The sequence below is a fragment of the Sapajus apella genome, unplaced genomic scaffold (genome assembly GCF_009761245.1).
Source record: "Sapajus apella isolate SASKATOON/1434 unplaced genomic scaffold, GSC_monkey_1.0 scaffold36, whole genome shotgun sequence".
NCBI classification, from domain to species: Eukaryota; Metazoa; Chordata; class Mammalia; order Primates; family Cebidae; genus Sapajus; species Sapajus apella.
In genome coordinates, this window is record NW_022436976.1 from 30,874,644 (window position 1) to 30,895,918 (window position 21,275).

General features: G+C 45.4%; 1 long non-coding RNA gene across 1 annotated transcript; it reads left to right on the forward strand.

Moving 5' to 3' along the window:
• The first annotated feature begins 6,094 nt into the window (after positions 1-6,094).
• Positions 6,095-11,893, forward strand: LOC116563719. Its single transcript, XR_004274537.1, has 2 exons — positions 6,095-6,328; positions 11,705-11,893. It is a non-coding gene; the product is annotated as an uncharacterized LOC116563719 (long non-coding RNA).
• The last annotated feature ends 9,382 nt before the right edge of the window (positions 11,894-21,275 follow it).

Here is a 21,275-nt window from a genome sequence, read left to right on the forward strand (position 1 = left end):
AAGGTTTGGGAGCCTTGAAGTTTACCTGTGCGTGTGTGTGTGTGTGTGTGTGTGTGTGTGTGTGTGTGTGTTTGTGTAAGAATCCTTCTGTGAGGGACCATCTGAGTATCTTAGGGGAGTAGGAATGGATAGCAGCCTCTGGGCAGAAGGAAAAGCATGGAGAAAGTCACAGGCTGGTGAGAACCTGACCAATTCATGTGGGCCAAGGGAAGCCAGTTCCAAGCCCAGCTGGGGTCTGGGTTTTGTTCTTGCCTTTTCCTGCTACTCCAGCAAGCGGGGAGGACTGGGGCCAGTTTGCCTTTGCCATCGCCTCGATTCCCCAGTGAGCTGGGGGTGACTAACTCTCTTCCCAGCCCAAGGACAGAAGGTGGATCAGCCTGGCCAGCAGGGATCTAAAGCCCAGAGAGGGGAGGCCACTGGCTGCAGGTCACAGAGCAGGTCAGTCACAGGGCCCAGACCCCAGCCCCAAACTCTGTCTCTGAAGAAATATTCCCCCCAAGAACATGAGCGCTCTCTGGGACTAACTCCTCCCACAGGTGAAGTCCTTTTACCCGGGACCTCTTTTCATCTTCATTGTGCGTGTGGTCTATCAATGTCCTCGTCTCACGGGAAACTAAGGCTCAGAGAGGGCCACAGGCTTGTCTGTGCAAGTCTCCAGAGCTGAGACAAAGACCAGGCAGACTTCCTTTGACTTCGCTCTGCTCGATCTGGAGGTGGGACTGAAGGCCACCAGCAGGCCTCTCCACACCCTTGTGAGCTCAGGGGAGATATGAATGGGAAACGAGGCCACAGAGCTTTTGGCTCCTGGCTCCACTCATTTCTGCAGGGCAGGCATCTGTGTGTGTTGTGGGCCCCTCGTTGGTCAAAATAGACCCTCCCCGCCCTGCCTGTGTAGTCCCAGAAGTGAGTCACAGGTTGGTGATGTTGGGGTCCAGGCCTGGACAAGCTGGTGTTGCTAGCACAACCCTCAGGCCCTGCTGCAACCTGAGTCCCTGGGCCAGGCCGGAAGCTCAGGCCCTGGAACTGGACAAGTCACGGTGCCTTCCTGCCTTAGCCACTTTCAGACTGGAAGACTCTGGCCACCTCCTTCTCTGTAAAACAGAGACAATGGCACCTCCTTCCTAGGGTAGCTATTGGGATTTAATAAGACCTGAGTCTGAGGGCTTGGCCTGGGTCTGTCCTCGCATGACACGATGGCTCTATTTGTGGGTCTCCCCTAGTTTATGGGGACCTCCCGTGTGTAGGGACCAGGTGTCACTTGGCTCATGACCCAGCTGGATGCAGTACAGCTGGGACCAGAAGGGGCTGGGCCCCAGTGCTGACTGAAATCCAGGAATCCACCCCAGGTTTTCTGGCTGTCTTCTTCCCCACCTTTCAGAAACTGGTCCCAGCATCAGGTCAGCGATGCTGCCCAGGCAGCTTGGTGACCCTCTCTGAACAAGCATACTCAGACTTTCCCTGGCTTCGCCTGGGCAACTCAGAGGAGAAAACTGGCGCAGTGGCTTATACCTGTAATTGCAGGACTTTGGAAGGCCAAGGTGGGTGGATCACCTGAGGTCGGCAGTTCAAGACCAGCCTGACCAACATGGAGAAACCCCATCTCTACTAAAAATACAAAAAAATTAGCAGAGCATGGTGGCACATGCCTGTAAATCCCAGCTACTCGCGAAGCTGAGGTAGGAGAATTGCTTGAACCCGAAATCACGCCATTGAACTCCGTCTCAAAAAAGAAAGAGAGAAAGAGAGAGAGAAAGAAAATGGGTCATCAGCTTCTGCCTCAACGGTGTAGGGGAGGGAGCTGCCATTTGTACCCACTTATTACAGGTCACCAGGCACACACTCTTCCCATTTAGTTGCCTCAGCTAAGTCATGGAGGCTCAGAGAGAAGTGCATTGCCTGGGGCTCACAGCTAGTAAGTGGGGACGGGGGAGAGGAGCTGCTGAAATCCATGTCAGTCTGAATCTTCCAGATCCGTATGCATTTCTCTAATTTTTGCCACATTGTCCCCTCGTTGTGACAGCCTGGGTCACTGCTCCTGCCTCTCACTGGCCTCTCTGCCCCAAGCTGACTGCCCATCATGAGACACCAGCTCAAGCTTCCAAACCAGCATCCATCAGTCCCTCACCTGCCAAACCTTTCAATGGCTCCCCCATCGCCCTCAGAATAACAACTCCGTCTCCAAGCATCCGCAGTCTTTTAACCAAGTCCCTGGCCACCTCCCAGCTTCACTTCCTGTGCTCCCTACCGTATCCTCCCTGAGTTCACTGTTTACTGTGTCCCAGGGACAATGCCACACCTTGGCCACAAAGGTCCTTTCCTCACCTGGTGAGGTCACGTACTTCCCTGAAAACTCAGGTTACAGGTCACCTTTTCTAGGTGACTTCTCAGTGTCCCAAAGTGGTAAAAAAAAAAAAAAAAAAGAAAGAGACAGAGAGGGAGAAAGGAAGATAGAAAAGAAAGAAAGAGAGAGAGGGAAGGAAGGAAGGGGAAGGAAGGAAGGAAGGAAGGAAGGAAGGAAGGAAGGAAGGAAGGAAGGAAGGATCTCTGAGCACATTCTTTAACATCAAATAGCGAAAGGATTCTGTGGTTTGGTTTCCTGAAAGAGGTGGCTTAGGCCAGTGTTCACAACCTGGGGTAATGTTGCCCATCTCCACCCTCCCAAGACACAGTTTTGGTCTGTTACAGCTTGGGGTGGGAAGGTTGCCACTGGCATCTAGTAGCAACCTACAATACAGGACAGGACGGCACCCACAACAAAGAATTATCCGGTCCCAGATGTCAAGCCCTGGGGTTGAGAATCCCTGGTTTAGACTGCCTTAGTTAGGTTTTAGAGACTGGCTGGTTCAAAGGTTTGCAGACTGTATTCTACAGAGACTCTGAGGCTCCTGGGGGTGGAATAAGAGGGAGTGGGCAGGGACCCCAGCCACATTCCCAGCCAGTCAGAGCAAGTGCCCTTTAGGTCAGCTTTTGAAAGTAGAGTTCTGTGTTAGCTTTGCTTTGGAAAAATCCCTGGGAGCAGGGGGGATGCATAGAGAAAAGATTTGAACGCCATTACCCTGCTTTGATTTATAGGCCCAGAAAAGGAAAGTGAGTTGCCTGAAGTCACACAGCAAATCTGAAGTACAACAGGGACCTAGACGCGGAGGCTCAGTGTCCACTGTCTTTTGTACCCCCACTAGCCACTATGGATAATCACTGATGCCCTGGGCTGGAAATCAGGCACCTGGGGGCCCTGGGCTGAAAGTCGGGCACCTGGGGGGTGCTAGCAAACTGTGACCCACAGAACAGACATGACCCACTGCCGCTTTTTATATAGCCTGCCAACTAAGAAGAATGGTTTCCTCGTCTTTTTAATGGTTAAAGAAAATAAAGAGTATTTAATGGTCGGGCGCAGTGGCTTACACCTGTAATCCCAGCACTTTGGGAGGCTGAGGAGGGTGGATCACTTGAGGTCAGGAGTTCTTGACCAGCCTGGCCTACACAGTGAAATCCTACTGCTCTACTAAAAATACAAAATTAGCCAGGCGTGGTGGTGGGCACCTGTAATCTCAGCTACTTGAGAGGCTGAGGCAGGAAAATTGCTTGAACCTGGGAGGCAGAGGTTGTGGTGAGCTGAGACTGTGCCACTGCCCTCCAGCCTGGGCGAAAGAGCAAGACTTTGTCTCAAAAATAAATAAATAGGAATATGTCATTATGTGCAGAAATGTTATGAAATTTAAACTGTAGCATTTAAAAAGGTTTACTAGAACAGTCTTTACATATTACTTTTGTACTACGATGTTAGAATGAAATAGTTATAACAGAAACTGTATGGCCCACAAAGCCTAGATATTTGCTATCTAGACCTTCACAAAATATGTTTGCTGGCCCCTGCCCTGGGCTGTGACTCAGCCTGTCACTCATGTGTTGTGCAATCTTGGCTAAGCAACGATAGCTCTCTGTGCCTCATCACTTAAAAAACAGGGATCAAACTTCTTTCCAGAGATGCGTGCCTCATTGGTTTTCTGTTGCTACACAACAAATTATTATACACTTAGCATTTTTAAATAACATCTATTTATCATCTCCTATTTCTTTAGGTTAGAAGTCCAACTGGGGTCAACTGGGTTCTCTGCGTAGGGTCTCTCAAGTCAAAGGCAAGGTGTTGGCTGGGCTGGCCTCTTGTCTGGAGGCTCAGGGGAGGAATCTGCTTTCAAGGTAATCCAGGTTGTTGGCAGAATCCAGGTCTTTGTTATAGGACTGAGGTCCTCATTTTCTTTCTGGCTGTTAGCCAGGGGTCCACTCTGTTCCTAGTGGCTGCCTGCCGGCCCCTCCAACCCAGCAAGGGGAAACCTGCCTCAAGCCAAATCGCCTCGTGCCTTGAATCTCTCTGACTGCCTTTTCTACTACTAGCCAAAGAAAGCTCTCTACTTTTAAAGGACTCCCATGATAGATTAGACTCACCCATCTCCTTACCTTAGGGTCTGCCGATTAGTAACCTTATTTCATCTGCAGAATTCCTCTAGCCATGTCACATAATCAAAACATTAACATCAGAGGGCAAAGGCCAGGAGAGCCATCTCAGAATTCTGCCCTCTGCAGGTGCTGTGACAAGGAAGACAGGGCATGTGTGGTGTGAACACTCGTTAGAGGATCACGCCTGCTGTGCCCGGTGCCACGGCGCTGGACGCAGAGAGCAGGACACACGGACAGATGGTGTGTTCAAGAAGAATTTGGAAGCAAGCCAGACAGTGACAAGAGCTTGTCTCCGAATGTCCCTTCTGAGGGTCACTAAAAATGCCCCAGGATTTTTAGCTGGACCAACAAGGAGGCTTCAAAGAGATGACATCTGAGCTGGGTTGTGATACACGTAGGATGTGAACAGGCAGAGAAAGGGCAGGCACTGGGAGTAAGGAAAGAACGTCTGCTCAAGGCACAACATGGACGACCAAAGCTTCTATCATCTGTACGTGGACACGGACATAATTTGAACCTTTTGTATAAGCCCAACTGTGAAGGATTATTAGCAGAATAAAAGCATCTATTGAATATGTACCAAGTGCCAGACACTAGGCTAGGTGCATTGTATTCTTACAATTTTATCCTCAAAGAGCCTCACATGGTAAGATTTTTTTCTTTTTACAACTTCATGATATGTAACTTACATACTATAAAACTCACTTATCTAGTGTACAATTCAGAGGCTTTCAGTGTGTTCACAGAGTTGCGCACCCATCATAAGCAACTTTAGAATATTTTCATCACGCTGAAATAAAATCTCACACCCCTTCACTATCACACCCTAATTCCTCCATTTCCCCCAGCCTGAGGCAACTACTAATCTACTTTCTGTCTCTATGGATTTGCCTATTTCTAAACATTTCACATAAATGGAAACATATAATGTGGTCTGGCTTCTTTCACGTAGCATAATGTTTTCAAGGTTCATCTATGTTTCAGCACATATCGGTACTTCATTCTTTTTTATTGCTGAATAATATTCCATTGTATGATATAAAACATTTTGTTTACTTTTTCTTTGATGGACAGACATTTTAGTTGCTTCTACTTTTTGGCTATTATGAATACCGCAGCTGTGAACACTCAGGTACAAGTTTTTGTGTGGAAGATAAAAAATATGTTTTTTTTTTTTTTTCCCGTATTAAGCATGAACTTTTCCAACTTAGGCATGAACTTGCTGGGTCATATGGTTAACTCTATATTTAACTGATTCTGGATAAGGTGGGAATTTTTTTTTCCACCTAAGGATAGAGGGAACTGAGGCTCAGAGAAATTCAAATGACTACCCAAGATCATAGAACAGAGTGTGTTTAAACTCAGGTCCATCCAACACCAAACTCAGGTCCATCCACCAACACCCTTGATTCCATGTACACATAAAATAGTACCAAAATCTCTTTTCCAATTCCCCTCTTGGTACACTCATTTATTGACTGCAGTGACTGTGTTTATTTAATCTGCTGTATCAAAAAAGTTCTATTGCCTAGAAGAGGTTTGACACATAGTAGGTGCTCAATAAATATTTGTTCAATGAAGGAGAGTCTGAGTCAGTGTGGATGATTTGAAGGTGAGTGACTAAGGTTGTGGGAAATCCTCCAAGATTGCTGTTGGGTCCAGAGTTGCATCAGACTTGGTGCCAAGATGATTTTTTTCAGATTCTTGGAGCTGGCTCCAGCCACCCTGCAAGGGACATGTTCTTCCCTTTAAGACAACCTTGAAAGGCCCTGCTGGTTCCTGGAATTCTGTGCCTGGGAGACAACCTATTCATGGAAAGAAGAATCTGCGTCCTCTGAGTTCATGCTCTAAAAAAGGAAACAACATTCTGTGAGTAAGAAACGAATTAGAAACCTCAAGGCTTCAGCTTCCTTGGAATACATATTTTGCCCAAGTGAGTTGGCCAGGGCTATTCTGGGGCTGCTGTTCTGGGAGGGCAGCCCTGGAGCTTGGGGAAGCTGCATGCCAGTGGGCGGAGGAAATCTTGTCTGGGAACCAGGACGAAGGGCTAAGAACCGGGAGGGTCTGTGGAAGGAGAGGGCTGGTGACAGCCTGAACTCCAAGAGTGACCTCAGGGATTCAGGCAGACCCATGAAAGGGCTCAGATTCTGGAAAACAGCCAGCTGCTCCCTCTGTTGACAGAGATTCTAAAAAACACAGCCAGCCCAGCTGTCAGTGTTGCAAAATCTCAATGTGCTGAGATTGGGTGGGTGGGATGACAGCTGGACAGGAGGGGCTGGTTCTGGTCCTGACTGTGACTCGTGCTCTTGGATAAGTCCTTGCGGCTTCCCAGTCTCAGTTTCCCAATCTGTAAAAAGTTGGGTGTCCTTTCAAGTTCTGACACTCTATGCTGGGGCTTAGTTCTCTTTCTTCCTCTGCTCCGTCCTCTTATTTTGAATTGAACTCCCTAATCCACAAGTTTCCATTCAAATTGAATAGAAATCCTGGACTTTGTTGAGTCAGCATCCGGAGGCTCTTCTGGAATCACCTGTCTGCTACCCCAGGATTTCTGAAGAACCCTGTTTCCTGCCTCAATTCCTGCCCCATACACCAATTCCCCCCCGCTCCCCGACACAGCTCCAACCACCCAGGGGCTGATGTCCCTCAAGAACCTCCCACTCAGCCCATTCAAACCAAATCATCCTTTCCCTCTATGCCTCTCCCCAGGCTCAGAGAATGGCACCTCTATCTGCTCTTCCATCCACCCAACCCAGAACACCAGGGGCAGCAAAACAAGACCCTGGTAGGAATGCCATCTCTTGCTCCCCTTTCTGGGCCTCCTTTCTCAACAGCTGAGTGCCAGGTTGGGCTTGATGGTGTCTAAGTATGGTGACAGGCCTCAATGCTGATTCATTCCTGACTCTGCCATTCGTCTGTGGATTGACCCTGGCCAAGTAAGTCATTGCTCTCTGTGGCCTCAGTTTCCCCATCAGTAATTGAAATGGACCAGATGAGTGGAAAGACACTGGCACTGGGGGCAGGAAATCTGGCTTCACCTAATGACCAGTTCGTCATGCAGCCCTGGGCCAGTCCCTTTGCAGGTGGGCCACGGTTTTCCCTTCTGTCTGACAGGGAGGGTTGACCTGCCTGCTCTCCAAGGTCCCCATACCCCTGCCTCTGACATTTTGGGATTCTGGCACACTAGCTTCCTTAGGTCATTTAACTAACAGCTCCAGGATGCGTTTGTCTCCTCTCAATCACTGTAGAAGCTTCCAGATTGTTCTTTGGAACAGTTGGAGACCCCTTAACCACTGTGGCTTCCCAGGCAGCTGGAGAAAATTTGGACAGAAGGAGCTTACGTTCCATTATTTTAAATAGAAAAATTAATATTGAATTCACAGCCCACCTAAAAAGCCCAGCCAATTTGTCTGAATAGCAGTAAAACACCCTTAAACATCTATTTAACAAACTACTAAGGATTTTCACATAGTATGAAGCCTTACAATCTCTACATAATACAAAGTATTGACCTCATTTGATGTAATTGATACATAATGATACTGTACAGTGGTAGAGGCACATTACATTTTCTTTCAATAAACATGTACTGTAATGTTAATTACACTGAAATGGTATATTAAACATGTACTGACTACAAGTGCCACTTAGCATAACGAAATACATAAATAAGCCAATTTGAAAATCACACTAATCAATACAATAGTTTCCTGAGTGAGGTTCGGGGGCAAGAGGGGGAGGTGGTGGCTGTAAGTGGTAGGTGAGAGGCTGAGGTTGGTCCATGCCCACATCCCAGGAACTGGGAATACCCTTTCTTTTTGACATTTAAGATTCGGGGAGCAAATGGCTCTGACCCATTATCTGAAGCCATAGATGAATCATTGGGTTAAAAAAAGAAATCCAAGTGCACATCTGTTTGCTTTTCTTCTGCTTACAGTTGTACAGCCTGGGACCATGCTCCAGTCATTGCATTTTTACCTATGACAAATCTGCTGTGTCAAGGCCACACTCTCTTGTCATCATAGCTTGCCTGCCTGACGCAGGCGTGGGTGATGGGCACGTACATAGACAGCTTTGTTCTGTGCACATGCCCCTGCCCTTAATACTCTTCATGACTTCTGCTTTTTCTGTTAATGAAGACTGTTTCCAGGCCACCTAAGCTCACTCACTGTCTTCCCGGTTTTACAATCTCGTGGAAGATACTTTCACTTATAATGTGAGGAAGATGCCAGCAAATGATGCTCAACACATTTGGACAATCCGATAAAGGGAGAAAGAGCCGAGACAGGGCTGCGGTACACACTACAGAACGCTCAACAGGGCTCACCCACAACATGAATGTTGTCACTAGCACACAAGTCGACCGGTCAGGCAGGTATTCAATCAAGGCGGCAAATTAGAGGTAAAACTTTGCAAGCCATCGTCATGAGTATTCAGATACAGAGAGTTCAGATATCAAGGAATACCTGAATTTGATTAATTATTTGTAATCCCCACAACTGCTGCTATTCCTGCTTCACAGATGGGGAAACTGACTCAGAGGGCTGAATTAACCAGGATGGAAACAAGATCTGTCATACACTCTGTCCTTATTCTTTCTGCCTCACAGCATGACCCTGCACACATTGGGCTCTGCCTCTCCCCGACCTTATCCCCATTGGGCTGGCTGGGGATTTTCTGTTACCTCCAATCTCTCCTTTGGCTCTCTTTTTCTGCCCCTTCTAATCTCATGTCCCCCACCAGCCCTCTTTCTCTTCCACCAAGCACAGATTATTACCACCTCCTTAGTCCCATGCTACTTTGCCCTTAAAAAAGAAAAGGTATACTGGCCGGGTGTGGTGGCTCACACCGTAATCCTAACACTTTGGGAGGCAGAGGCGGGTGGATCACCTGAGGTCAAGAGTTCAAGACAAGCCTGGCCAACATGGCGAAACCCAGTCTCTACTAAAAGTACAAAAATTAGCTGGGTGTGGTGGCCGGGTGCCTATAGTTCCAGCTACTCTGGAGGCTGAGGCAAGAGAATCGCTTGAACCTGGGGGCGGAGTTTGCAGTGAGCCAAGATTGCAACACCTCACTCCAGCCTGGGAGAAAGAATGAAACTCTGTCTCAAAAAAGGAAAAGGAAAGATATAAAGAAAGAATAAATATACATAGCCAAGTAAATCCTGGGTCCCCTTCTCCAGTGCTGCAAAATGAGGTCACTGCTCCCCCAACCACCAAAATAAATATGCAGCCTGCCCCCCAGAGCCTCACAGAGTTCTGTGTCCCCCTCCTTTGGTGACCATGTGTCCACTGACCATGCTGGACTGGGTAGAGCATGTGATGGCCCTTACCACATTGCCCTAAACAACCTCATTCACTGCCATGACTTCAGTTACTACTTCTCAGCTGATAAATGTTCATATCCAGCCTCGAGTCTCCTCCTAAACCACAAAACCGTAGTCCTGGATTTCCAGTGCCACATGGTGTAACCTGAGCACCTCCTGCGGTTCCAGCACCCCCCCGCCTTTCTCCTTCCCCTCTTTCAGGCTCCATATCTAATCAATAACCATGTCTGCTGGTTTTGCCCTGGAAATACATTTCCTATCCATTCATTGGCCCTCCATACCAAGACAACCATCTCTGTTCCAGGCCTCTCATCTCTCCCCAAGACCACTGCAATAACTTCCCTCCTGGCCCCTGGCCTCCTCACTCCAGTTCATTCCCCTCATGGCAGCTACACTGATCATGCCACCCCCTTTGCTTAGGGTTCTTTAATTCACCACAAACCAAATCTGAATAAAGTAAGGCAAGAACAGATTTAATATTAGGACATAGGACTACCTCAGGTCACCATGAAAAGGACAGGGATGAAGGCCAGGGTACCTTGACTCAATACCACCAGAATTCTCACCTGAAGTTTTGTGTTTTTACTTTTCCTGGTATATTGTTTTTACTCTATTCTAATCAATACCAGTTTCTACTATGGGAGGGACAATGTTAGCCACATATCACCGGAAGCTGTATATTCCTTATCTTCATCTAGCTGTCACCCCCAATACCAGCTTCCACCTTTGGTTCTAGGTTTTAAAACTCCTGGGACACTCACTTGAATGAGGTGCCCACCCCTAGACCAGTCAACTGTGGCCAGGCAGCAGAATCATGTAGGTACAAAATTCCTAATTAATAATTCCTAGTTATACAAAATTAGCAGGGTGATGTCATGGACTATGGACTATGTAATTTCCAAAGAAATGACAATGGGGACCCATCCCTGCATACCAGGGCCTTCCTAGAGATGTGGGAAACTGGCCAAGGCAGGCAGCCATCCAGATTGATGATGTCCACCACAAACGACTCCACACTCACTTCAGTGCCGTCATCATATTTTCTTAGTGGGGATTACATTGCCCTTTGAGAAATCAATAAAAGGTATAAACTTTGTTCCTAGAAAAATGAACATTCCACAAAATTTTGCATAAATTACAAGAGACTTGTAGACTATCTAAAGCCCAATCTCTGGTCCTCAAGTGAAGAACTCCTGCCTTGGAATCAATGTCTTTGCCTGGCTTCCAAGGCCCAGCATGCTCTGGGCCCATCACTCCACATTGGCCCCTGGTCCTTAGCACCTATTCTCTAGCCATGCCTGACTCCACATGTGGACAGAGTTGCTCCACATTTTGGCCTGTGTTTCTCCGCTGCACCACACATATTGAATTCATCCTGCAAAACTCAGTTCATGAAGCAGCTCCTCCAGGAAACATCCCCAATTCCAGTCTACCCAAGCTGAGTTTCTAGATTCAAATTGCCGCTGATACCCCCAAAAGCCATTACAAATCATTCCTCGTAAAGCTTGAAAGTGTTCTGGAAACTGTCCAGGTAGTCATAGAGGCAGAAAACACAGACACTGACGAAAAGCCATTCTTGGCCATCTCCCAGTAGACATCATTGTGATAGGGACACAGTGGGCCAAATCCAGGCTGTTTTTATATAGACTGTGAACTAATAGTTTTTTATATTTTTGAATGGCTGACAGAAAAACAAAAGAATAATATTTTATGACATATAAAAATTGTATGAAATTCAACAGCCAGGGTCCAAAAATAGCTTTGTTGAACACAGCCACACCCATTTAAGATTTCCATATTGTATATGGCTTCCTTAGCAATACAAGAGCAAAGTTGAGTCATTACAACGGAGACCATAAGGCCCACAAAGCCTAAAATATTTACTATCTGAACTTTTACAGAAAAGTTTTCTGCTCTTTATTGTAGACACTCCAAAGAATCACCATATTTCATTGAAAGGAAGATGGCATCAACTGCATGACACCATTAGTTCATGTGCCAACAAGAAAGAAGGATGCTGCCACTTAGGCCTCAACAATGAATCTCAATATCAGAGATATGCAAATTTAGGGGGAAGATGCTTTTTTGGAATTGGTTAAATCGTTCTTAAATGCCTGTCATGTGCCAGATAATATGATCATTATTTTATATTCATTTTCCTAATTAATAATTTCTAGTTATTTGTTACCCCAGTGAAACTTTTTCCAAGAGGAGAGAACCATTGTGCCTACATCATAGAAGAGGAAGCAGGCTCCAAGGGGTTACGTGACATGCCCAAGGCCACAGAGATGAGTCAGAGTTCTGACTCCATAGCCTGACTCTTTCCCACTTAACCAGGCTGCAGTGCCTTTCCAGATTATTAATCTCTTCCCCTGAACTTTGCACTCCAGCTGTAATCAACTGGGAACCTAAGGTTCTCCTGCCCCTAAGCCAGTGCAAAAGGTCTTCCTCCCACTGGCCATATCCCTCACCTGCTCATCCTTCCCATTGCTGCCAGGCCATCCCTTTCCTGAGGAGGCATTCACAAATCAGATGAGCACTCGTTTTTGAACTCTCCCCAAAAGTGTCAGTTTACCTTTCTATTTCTCCATGACCAGCCTGGGTTCCTCAGAGACGGGAATGTTCTCCCTGCACCATCACCAGTCCCTGGCGCGGTGCCTCATGCAGAGTGGGGACCCAGTGCTCACTGGCTGTGTGGGTCAACAAGGAATGGGTGGAAGCTCACAGCAAACAGAGAGAGTAAACATTTTACGATTACACATCGTCCACTTGAACCCTGGTTCTTACAGCCAGCCTCAATCCTCTGCCTCCTGCACTGTGCAGACCAGAAGAAGAGGACTGAACACAGCAGTGCCTGAGGCCACCACTTGGAAAACTCATTTCTCCTTGAGTCGCCTCATTTGGGTGTCATCTCCCCAACACTCTTCTCCTGGTCCCAGAGACCAACTCTGTTCTCTACTTTTTCTGTCTCTCGTCCACTTGCCCATCAGCATCTCCTCTCTGGTCAGTCATGGCCGCCATGACCTCCAGGCTGGTCACCATGCCGCTGATCGCTCCCGCATTTCCTCTAATTCTCAGCTGTGCTCTCAGAGATCCCCATTCTCCACTGATCCCCTGACTGGGCTCTGAAAAGGGAGGGTCGCAGGTATCTCCTGCTCACACCACCAGCCCCTCTTCTTAGACTCCTAGAAAGTTCCTCTCCTTTCCCCAGAGAAAGGTGGCATTGTTTGTTCTTATGGAAATTTAAGCCTCAAGAGGGGATATGGAAGACTTAAAAATCTATATGTGAGCTATCTAATCTCATAGATTGACCACTTCATCAGCAGTCCAGTCACATCCTTTCTAAGAGGAAGAATTATCTATCATCAGGAATACTTTCAGCTACAATAACAGATAACTCAACTAGCAGTTGTTTAAATCAATATGAATGTATTTTTCTCAAGAATTCTAGAGGGAGGCATTTACTCCGGTTAGCTCAGCAGCTCAACACTGCCAACAAGAGCTTATGATCTTCCACGTTTCTGTTCTTGCCAGCCTTTTCTTTGGCCTTGCATCCTCACGCTGACATGATAGCTGCTGGAGCTCCAGACATTCGAGGCAGAATGAAAGGGGAAGAGCTGGCATCAATCTACAGCTGTCCCTTTTATTAAAAAACAAAAGTCTTCCCAGAAGTCTTTACTCACGGCCCGCAGCAGACTTCCCCTTACTCTCATTGGTCAGAACTGGGTTACGTGACTGCCCCTAGCTGCAAGAGGAAGACGGTTGTCATAACTAAGAATAATCATGATTCATTAGCTGGGCCCGAGGGCACAGATGCCTGAAACAGCCGTGAAAGGAAACAGGCCTGAAAATAGGATAGCCAACTGTAGAGGGTACAGTGAATAGGCTTGCTCATCCCCAGTTCCAGCACCTTCCCAGCATGCCAAGGCTGGAAAGCAAAAAACTGTGTTTTCCAGACTTGCTTGCAGCTAGCATCACAAATGCGGTTTTGGTTTCTCCAATCAGCTGCGCATGAATGGGATTTTGAGTCAAGTGAAGAAACCGGCAGGAGGAAGACATTTTGTGGGTGTGGGTCCAACACTGCTTCCTCGCTGTCAAGGGCGGTCTTCTGGTTTAGTGCTTCCTGATTAGGATAGACGCAGTAGCTCCCTGGGTGGGCCAGCTCTGTGCTGGTGTTGAGAGCTGTTTCTAGAAGCTCAGCCTAGTGTCTGTGTCTTCAGCCCTCTGAGGCTGTGCACCATCTAACCCCCTTAATAAATTCCTTTTTTCTTAAACACACCACTGAAGTCGACATTATTAGTCCCACTTCATAGATGAGTAAACAGAGGCACTACTAGGAAAGCTAAACGCCTTGTTTCAGGCAACCCTACTCATAGGGGCACAACTAAAATTTAAAATAGGTCTGTCCAATGCAAAAACTTATGTTCTTCCCTCCTGTACCCACCCAGCTGTCTTGACAGGCAAGGTATAGAAAAGGTTTTCAACTCCTGAAAAGAGTTAAAAATTTAGTTAGCAATAGAAGACACAGTAGATGACAGTGGTAAAAGGTAAGATTTCAGAGCTGCTATGAAAGTGTTACGGCAGGGGTCCCAAGAGTGTCTTGATCCTGCCCTCTTCTTCTCAAAGGGTTCCTACCCAAGGCAGCTATAGACCAGGAACAATGGCCGAATGGGAATTAGTAGCCTACTTTATTGGCATTTGAGTCAGTGCCTAGTAGCTGCCAAAGTGATAAAAGTCTGAGGTAGATCATAAAACTCAGGCTTGAGGGCAAAGAGAGATTTTCCACCTGTTCCCAGCCTTGCAGGGATCCAGTAGGTTCAGGTGAGTTCTGACCTTTAAGAAACAGTAATTTTACTTAGTGCTGTAACTGGGTTCACTAAATTTCTCAGGCTTAGACAAAGGACATCAATGGTTTATGGAGTTGAAGAGGTGAGCAGAGGCAGGTCTGACTGCAAAGGAGGTCAGAGAACACATCTATCTTACATAAACACGTTCAGATAATTGAAAAAGAAGGAACACTTTCCAATTCACTTTATGGGGCCAAATCAACCTTAATACCAAAACCTGACAAGGACATTACACGAAAGGAAAAATTATAGGACCATCTCTTTCATGAATATAGATACAAATCCTAAACAAAATATTAGAAAATTAGATATAGTAAGATATAAAAAGAGTATTACGTAACAATCAAATTGGTTTTATTTCCAAAGTGCAAGGTTGATGGAGCAACATGGGGTGGGAGTGGCGGCTCACGCCCGTAATCTCAGCAGGGATTACTAGGATTACAAGGGATTATTTTGGAGGCCAAGGCAGGCAAATTGCTTGAGCCCAGGAGTTCGAGACCCACCTGGGCAATATGGAGAGACCCAGTTTCTGCAAAAAAAATACAAACATTAGCTGGGTGTGGTGGCATGTGTCTGTAGTCCCAGCTACTTGGGACGCTGAAGGAAGAGCATCACCTGAATCCAGGAGACTGAGGTTGCAGTGAGCCATGATCATGCCACTACACTCTAGCCTAGGCAACCAAGGGAGACCCCGTCTCCAAAAAAATAATAATAAGCAACATGAATCAGGGTTTGTCAGCCTCAGCAGTATTGTTACCAGTGGAGGGTGTCCAAGTTCTTGGCGTCTTGAACAAATAATTGGGCAAAACACACAGTGAAGAAAGAATGAAGAAGTTTATTGAAAATGAAAGTGTACTCCACAGTGTGGGAGCAAGGCCCTGTTACAGAATTTTTGGGAGTTCAAAAATCTTCTAGAGGATTCCATTGGTTTGTTGGTGTATGCCCTAGGTAAATGATGAGGGTGAAGTAAAGTTATATAGTCATTTACTTCACGTCTGCCCTATGGAGATGATATTTCCTTTCAAGTTGAAGTGTGAATCGCCTTATGTTCCCTGCCTCCAGACCCTATTTTCCTGCCTCATTTCCCCTGTAAGAGATGTGATCTCCATAAATCTTCATGGGAGGTACAGGGACCAATCATCTTTTTTCTGTAACTGCTTCATGCTGGCTTGGGGCATAGTCCCTACCTATTGAGGTTGAAGAAACTCTCTCCCTGCTCTGTCTAGTGAAGAAAGTGTAGCTTCTTGATGGTGAGGGTGGTGTCTTCACCTGGAACTGGCTGGAACCTTTGCTGCATGATCGTCTAAGCCTGATGGTCTCTAGGTGAGAAGAAATGAATTTAGTTAAAGATTTAATGGGAACTTCAGGGGGTGGATATGCAGGTTGTCAGGAATGTTTGTTATAGAGATTTGCAGGAGAAAAAAACCCCTGGTCTGTTCTAGAATCTATGTGTTTCCTTAAAGTCTTAGCACAAGTGACTCCATTTTGGTTTGGTTTGGTTTGCTGGGGCCTAGTGTAACCTGGTCACGGGACAGGACGGGGCTTAGCTCCCTCCCCAGTGGGATGTGCCCTGAGGTTCTTGGCCTCCTTTGCCCCAAGAATGAGGAAGAGGGCCCTGGCCTGCGGTGAACTTACTGTTCAAGTACATATCAGACCTAAAGAGTTTGGCAGAAAGTGATTTATTAGGCAGAGAGAGAGAGAGAGAGAGAAAGCTCCCACGCTTCTGTGAGAGGGGCATCCAAAGGGGATACCTGCACAGGTAGAGAGGGACAGACAGCTCCCACGTTGTTGTGTGAGGGGATCCCAGAGAGGGAAATCCACGCTGGTAAGGTGCAGTGGAGTTTTAACTTTGAAGTTATTCCTGCCCCATTCATGTTTCTCTCCAATGAGAGGTGTTCTTTTAAACTTCCTCTGGAGTGACTGAGCCTCGACTCTGATGCTGGATTGGCTGTCCGGCCCAGAACGGAGGCCCTTCCTCCCAGAGCTTTTCAGGGACTTTTTTTAAACAAAGGAGCACACCTGAAATCTCACCTAGCTCGCGTGGGAAAGTTAGACAAAGAACTCTGGGTTCCTCGCCCGGGAGGCGGATGGAGGCATGGTGCTGGGAAGTTCTTGCCTTTGAAGCCACACCCCTGGTGAACCAGGGAAGGCAGGTTTTTTCCTTTAACACAGTCCCTGACTAGTGCATGAGCTTAGTCCAAAGCAATGGCCTCCCAGAATTTTCTTTAAGAAATTCCGCCTTTTTGGTCAGGTTCTCACTTAGGTGAGAGTGTGACCAAAACTTAGGGCCTTAGCGCCACTCTCAGTTACCGTCATTTTGGGTTTCCGGTCTCAGCACATCATTCATGGGTTATGATGTCCTCGTGGCTGTGCATTTCTTTCAACTCTTGTCGTTCCAGTTGAAGAGAGACCATATGACACTCTAGAGATGGCTGCAGGCAAGCATTTAAAACCTTGAGGGAACACAGCGCACCAGGGAGACTATTATTATCACTATTGGGAGGATAGTAACAAGAATTCAGAGTAGGCCGGGCGCGGTGGCTCAAGCCTGTAATCCCAGCACTTTGGGAGGCCGAGGCGGGTGGATCACGAGGTCAAGAAATCGAGACCATCCTGGTCAACATGGTGAAACCCCGTCTCTACTAAAACTACAAAAAATTAGCTGGGCATGGTGGCGCGTGCCTGTAATCCCAGCTACTCAGGAGGCTGAGGCAGGAGAATTGCCTGAACCCAGGAGGCGGAGGTTGCGGTGAGCCGAGATCGCGCCATTGCACTCCAGCCTGGGTAACAAGAGCGAAGCTCCGTCTCAAAAAAAAAAAAAAAAAAAAAAAGAATTCAGAGTATGTTCCTTACCCAAGGTCCCCATAAACCAAACCTCCTAAAACCAGATGGATCAAAGGATGACTTAACTAAACAGTTTCTTCGTTAGTCCACTACAACTGAATTTCCATAATGCCAGATGTTTTCTCCGTAAGCCACGAGTGCCAGCAGCTGCACAATTACTTCTCTGTTCAGCCAGTTCTCTTGTACTTTCACAAGAGAATTAAGTTTGTATCCTTTATAGTAGAATTTGTCATAGAGCCTATCATGAGGGATACATTTCTCATCATTGCTTCTTTTACTTTAAACCATGGAAAAAGAGCCTAACAAATGATGCCGTTGTAGAAGAGTGAAGACCTCCTGGCAATGTTTTTTTTAACCCATGATGTGGGTTAAGAGGTATGAACCAATGTTTTGTTCCTGACAGATGGCAATGTGTGTACCATTAAAGTTTCTCACCTACATTGGGCATTCATCTTTTATCTGTCAAAGTATAAGGTTATCCATGTATAAGACTGGCTGCAAACTCCCTCACAAATAAAGTACACCCCATAAGGGCACATAATAGACATCTTTTCCACTTGTATTGTTCATAGAGGCATAAGCAAGGGAAATATTCCTAGATAAGAGTTTCCTAATCGTCGAAGTCTTAATCTGTGAACTTGGAAAAAGCTGTTTACATCAAGGATGCCATCCTCCTCTGGGGAGAAATCTCAAAGGTTCCAGTGGGTGTACAGTTCCAAGAATGTGGAGAAACCCTTCTCAGTTGTGAGATATTAACCCAAAGTTCAAGGTCATAAAGTTTTATCATAGTGTGGATGGCAAGGACAGTTCTTTTTCCAATCTTCCCAAAAGATGCAAACCATATAAAGCTTTCCTTACCTGGTGAAAACACACTGCAGCACAATAATCTATCGTTATGACAGCGCTCTTGCATGGGAAAGCTTTTATACAACCAGAAAACGTGCATTGAAAATAACACTTGAAAGAGATTTTTTAATAAAATGTTTAAATGGCCCACCAGGTGACCAAATGTGCCTGAGGCTTGAACTGTTTTCCCAAGAATATGGGACTAAACACTGGTTATAAATGATTTTAGTAATTTGTAAGTTACCACCGCAATGTATTTAATTTGAATTATTTTATCTTTTTCATATGAGTCATGGAATGCAAAACTTTTAATAACAAAAGCTTTAAGGACTCAGGGAGGACAAGGCGGCCATCCTGGTTCTCCTTATATCCTCTTGAATATCAGCTGTTTTTCCAAATTAGGTGCATAGCACTGATAACTGATGGGTTATCAGGTAATGTGACTTAGACCATGGAGTTTATTCAAATTGTATATTTAAACAATTTCAGTATCAGCTGGTTTAACATGAAAATCTGACAAAGTATTTTCTTGGTATTTAATTAATTTTTTTGTTCTACTTGGGTTAGTAGCTTTATGCAAGGAAATTTGGTTATTTCTGTGGCTTATAATAACAACATAATAACCGTAATTATAACTTATTGATAGCAAATACTGAGACGTTAGAATTTGTAAAATCCCGTACAATTTTGGAACATAGTATTATTTACAAAAGTAGAACTTAAAGAAGATTGAGCATCATTTTGGCAATTCTGTATACCGAAACTGTTAAGTAATCTTGTTTACCTCTTTTCTGAATGTTTTCAGGGGTCCTCTGATCCCTCCAAAAAGCCAGGCATTAGGAAAGACAATTTTGAAACTAAGTTGTTTATTTTGCCAAAAGGATGACTCAGAAATTTGAAAGAAGCAAAAGTATTTTATAACCTTTTATTAAAAAAAAACCCACACATTTTACTGTTCTCACACAGCTTGTATGTAAAACTATTTCTAGTAGTCTTAATTGCATATTATAATGGTGACTCTTAGCAATTTTAATTTTTTTTTTTTTTTTTTGAGACAGAGTCTCACTCTGTCACCAGACACCAGGCTGGAGTGCAGTGGCGCAATCTCGGCTCACTGCAGCCTCCCCCTCCCGGGTTCAAGCAATTTTCCTGTCTCAGCCTCCTGAGTAGCTGGGACTACAGGCTCTCGCCACCACACCCAGCTAATTTTTGTATTTTTAGTAAAGACGGGGTTTCACCATATTGGTCAGGTTGGTCTCGATTTCTTGACCTCGTGATCTGCCAGCCTTGGCCTCCCAAAGTGCTGGGATTACAGAGGTCAGCCACCGTGCCCGGCCAGCAATTTTAATTTTAATGTAAAACCTGGTAAGTTATGTTAATTATGTACTAGGTGCTGACAAGGTCTGATTATTTTCAGCATAACTAGGGGCGTGGCCAATGCCACATATCCCCAGGCCTTACTGAGTTGTAAAGCAGGCAAGTTCAACAATTTTCAAAAGCTGCAGAAGCAGCTTATGACCTTAAAGCATTTAGCAAACCTAATATTTGAACAAAATTGGGCCACATGTTTACATTTTAAAGATATTTGTATTCTACTAATAATCATTAAAATCATTTTTATTTCCCCAAAATTACTCAAGTCACATGAACTAAATAAAAGGCATTGCACTTTTTACTTTTCAGGCAAAATATTTGATTTAAGCTCTTATTTTTATTATTTTGTGAGACAGAGTCTCATTCTGTTTCCCAGGCTGGAGTGCAGTGGCACAATCTCGGCTCACTACAACCTCTGCCTCCTGGGTTCAAGCAGTTCTCCTGCCTCAGTCTCCCAAGTAGCTAGGATTACAGGTGTGTGCCACCACACCCGGCTAATTTTTGTATTTTTAGTAGAGACAGGTGTTCGCCATGTTGGCCAGGCTTGTCTCTACCTCCTGACCTTAGGTGATCCACTGGCCCCAGCCTCCCAAAGTGCTGGGATTAGAGGCATGAGCCACCTTGCCTGGCCAAGAATATTTTATCTAAACTTTTTCCACGTTTTTCTCCCCTACTTAATGGTTCCTTACTGTTGTATTGGACCGAGCATAGAAAGTTAGCACCAAGACAAAAGTATGCCAGATTGCAGGGTCATTTATTATGCCGGCGACCACAGAGGACTCACGTCTCTCCAACCTGTGGCATCAAAAGGAGGGTGCCAAGACTTTTTATACCCGAAAAACCACCTTGGGTGTGGGGGTGAAGAGCGGGGATGGGGATGAAAAGGTTTCGGACATTCCAAGGGCTAGGGGATTCTGTGATTCACCTCCTGGGCAGAGACAAGGGCGGGGGTCTCCGGACATTCCAAGGTCTAGGGGACTTTTGTCATTCTGTTTGTTACCTCAGTGGTTTACAGAAGTCAAGATATACATTTGTTTACACATTGGGTGGTGATAGAAGTCACAGATTTTAGCAGTTACTGATAAGAAAAGGTAAGCAGCTTTACATAGTTTTGCAGAACAAACTAGCAGTTCTATTTACAGCGGCCAAGAACAGTAGTTATTGTGAGGAGAATGGGGCAGCCATTGCAACTTATTTAAAAACAGTTTTGCATTTTATAAAAATAGCGTTGCTCAGGTTCTGGCTCCAGGCCAGCACAATATCACATTACGACATTGCTTCATAAATAACCTTTTCAAATCTGTAATTTGCACTAACTTTTGGATAACTTCTGAATTAGACAAAATTATTCTTTTTCTCACTAATAATGTAATCTTTTGGGGCACACTTTGTATACAGAATTATGTGTTAACTAGAATTTTTATGCTAAAACTTTAGTGAAACCCTAAAGAGCAAGAAATCCTGAACTATCAGATATGAGCATTTATAGATAAGAACAATTCCGCAATTTTAGAAACATATTTCCCCATATCACAACTCTTTCATAATTGGAAATGGCACAGATATTAAATGAGCATCAAAAATAA